The sequence below is a fragment of the Rhinopithecus roxellana genome, chromosome 4, assembly GCF_007565055.1.
Source record: "Rhinopithecus roxellana isolate Shanxi Qingling chromosome 4, ASM756505v1, whole genome shotgun sequence".
NCBI classification, from domain to species: Eukaryota; Metazoa; Chordata; class Mammalia; order Primates; family Cercopithecidae; genus Rhinopithecus; species Rhinopithecus roxellana.
In genome coordinates, this window is record NC_044552.1 from 168,975,966 (window position 1) to 168,979,294 (window position 3,329).

At 37.1% G+C, this 3,329-nt stretch overlaps 1 non-coding gene across 1 annotated transcript; it reads right to left on the reverse strand.

The window, feature by feature from the left end:
• Window positions 1-876: 876 nt before the first annotated feature.
• LOC115897062 lies at window positions 877-1,015 on the reverse strand. The gene has a single exon (XR_004057010.1). It is a non-coding gene; the product is annotated as a U4 spliceosomal RNA (small nuclear RNA).
• Window positions 1,016-3,329: the final 2,314 nt, after the last annotated feature.

The following is a 3,329-nucleotide window of genomic DNA, read 5'->3' on the forward strand; positions in this document are numbered from 1 at the left end:
GGCAACATGGCAAAACCCCATCTCTGCAAAAAATTTACTAAAATAAGCTAGGCGTGGTGACATGTGCTTGTAGGCCTGGCTACTCTGGAAGCTGAAGTGCGAGGATCACTTGAGCCCTGGAGGTTGAGGCTGTGGTGAGTTGTGATTATGCCTTTGCACTCCAGCATGTACAAAAGACATTGTCTCCAAAGAGAAAAAAAAAAAATCTTAAATCATGGCTATGTTGCTAATTCATGGATTCACTGTTATACCAGATTTTATTAGGTGCCATATAATCCAAATTCTTTTGATATTTAGAGCTTAAAAAACAGAATACACATGCAACAATAGCTGCAACATAGAATTTTAGAATCAGGAGATATAGATTATTTAGTAGTTGTAAGTAATCAAGAAAAAAAACATGTCTTTGGACTCAGTGTTCATCATGGTTTTTTTGGGAGGCGAGGGGGGACAGGGTTCTCATTGTGTCCCCCAGTCTGGAGCGCAGTGGCTCAATTTCGTCTCACTGCTGCCTTGACTTCCCAGGCTCAAGTGATCCTCCCACCTCAGCCTCCGGAGTAGCTGGGTCTACAGATACATACCACCATGCCTGGCCAATTTTTTTTGTATCTTTTCTAAAGACGGGGTTTCATCATGTTGCCCAGGCTGGTCTTGCACTGCTAGGTTCAAGTAATTCACCTGCCTCTACCTCTCAAAGTGCTGGGATTACAGGTGTAAGCCAGCATGCCCAGTCCATATGGTAAGGGTTGGCATGGTGAAATTAATTCATAGGAAAAAGGTACCCAGAAAAATGACTCTCATAATATGCTCTGAATATAATGCATTTTCTCTTGGCCATGCCTTATTATCATTATTTATTTATTTTCTTTTGTTCAGTCTCCATAAAGACACTCAAAAATTGCCCATGCTGACTACATTTCAAGTCATCATGGTGAGATATTGGGAAGTTTTCAATTAGCAATAATCACACATTAGATAAACCTCACTGACTATGATACTGCCATGGTGGAGAGGTAGGTAGGCCACACCTTTAGGAAAGACATTTACATGGAGGATTTGCATCAAGAAAATAATTTGCTTTATTTTCTGAAGGTTCTGACTCTGGGAATGCTTTATGTAACTGTTGTGACACTTTGGAAGAAAATATTATTCAGTAGCAACAAATTTTTTTTAAATGTGACTATTATTACTGTCTAGCTAAATGTGTGTATGAGTGTGTGCATGTGTATTTTAAGTTTACCATGATACATTATCACAGCCATAGTAAGCAGTGTGATGATCATAAGAAATTGACAATGGACAGTGATGCTCATGATAGCTGAAGGTATAAAACAGCAATGCCAGTGGAATATTTATTACTTTTTAAAAGGTGTTTAAAGAATCAGTAGTGGAAATAACTTATCCGGATAAAAATTCACTCTTTCATTTTATTTAGGTTAGATATTTTCTGATCACTTAAAAAACATCTTAAATAAATTACTTTCACTTGGCATGAAATTTTCTTTCAGCCAGTGGTTTACATTTATTCTATTTTTGCTGTTGATTCCTTCTTATATCTCATAGTTTCTGTCTGAGAATACTTCTCTCTGAAATACATCCTTTAGATTTTTTTTAAGGTGGTGAGCTCTTTTTAGTTTTTGTCTGATATTTTGTCCTAATTCTGGTATGATATTTTATTTTGACTTTTTTTTTTAATTTTAACATTTCTTTTAAAATTTCAATAGGTTTTCTCACCACTTGGAGGAACAGGTCATGTTTGGTTACATGAATAAGTTCTTTAGTGTCATTTCTGAGATTTTGGTGCATCCGTCACCCGGGCAGTGTACACTGCATCTGATGTGTAGTCTTTTATGCCTTGCCTCCTCCCACCCTTTCCTCTGAGTCCCCAAAGTCCATTGTATCATTCTTAGGACTTGATAAGAAATTTAAAGACATTGAGTGAATGAATTTAAAATGTATGCAACCTTGTCTTCACACGTTGGCAGTATTTCGTGTTTTGGTAGCTTCTCTGGTCATTTTCCCCTGTGGCCATCTTTCTACTCACTGTAATAAAAATAATATCCGTAAGCAAGAAGATCATTTATGGATTCTGCCAAATACATGAATTCACTGACACAGGAAAGAAAAATGGAACTATGATATGATTTTCATATCATAGTTCCATTTTGGTAGACTCACACATAGAACACTAGGCAACTTTTTTTCCTCTAAGAGCTCCTTGCTTTTAACATTACTTATCTCCTTTCTATTTTGAGGAAAATGCGTCTTTGCTCATGACTTCCCACTACTATGTAATGTCACATCCTGAGTTTACTCACACCCTGGCTAAACTTTCAATCTGATTTTTTTCTTTTTCCTCTCTCACTAGGGTATACTCTGACAGTTTTAATAAGAATATCTTTGGACAAATCTCAACTTCTTCTTTTTTTTTCGAGACAGAGTCTCCCTCTGTCACCTAGGCTGGAGTGCAGTGGTACAATCTCTGCTCACTGCAGCCTCTGCCTCCTGGGCTCAAGTGATTCTCCTGCCTCAGCCTCCTGAGTAGCTGGGATTACAGGCACATGCCACCAAGCCTGGGTCATTTTTGTATTTTTATAGTAGAGACAGGATTTCATCATGTAACCAGGCTGGTCTCAAACTCCTGACCTCAAGTCATCCACCCGCCTCGGCCTCCCAAAGTGCTGGGATTACAGGCATAAGCCACTGAGCCTGGCCACATCTCAACTTTTCTGAATATTATTTTCTGTGCAAGTCTAGTCAATTGACTTTGAAAATTTAAAAAGATATTTCAGGAGAAATGAACAACTTTGTATTTTGCACATCATTTCTGAGGAAGTTTTGATTCGGTACACCTTGCATCTGATTATTTGACTTTTGTTTTAGGTCAGGTCAGATATAGTATATTTAGAAAAGATGGTCATATAACTTTACCTACTAAATTAACCATGCAAAAATTCTCTTTCTAAGAACAAGATAATGAGGCCCTAAATCAAGTTCTGTGCAGAATTTAGGTATAGAAAATTAAATCATTTTTAGCACCCAGAGTTTTCTTTCAACACACTGGCATTTTCAACTGACTTCACTAATTAAAAAAAATTAAGTCAGTGTTTAGAAAATTGCTATTTGACACATCTGTGGTCTATTAAATAATGATTAATGTACAAAAAAACACAAACAAAATTTGTGGTTAAGTCATGACGGCACTAGTTATTTTTATCAGCATAAGTTTTCATACTTGTGAGAGCATAATGAGAATCTTCTCATTAGCCTGGTATGTTATTACGCTATTCTCAGAGGTACCTAGGGGTGGGTGGCCAGCAGATGATGTA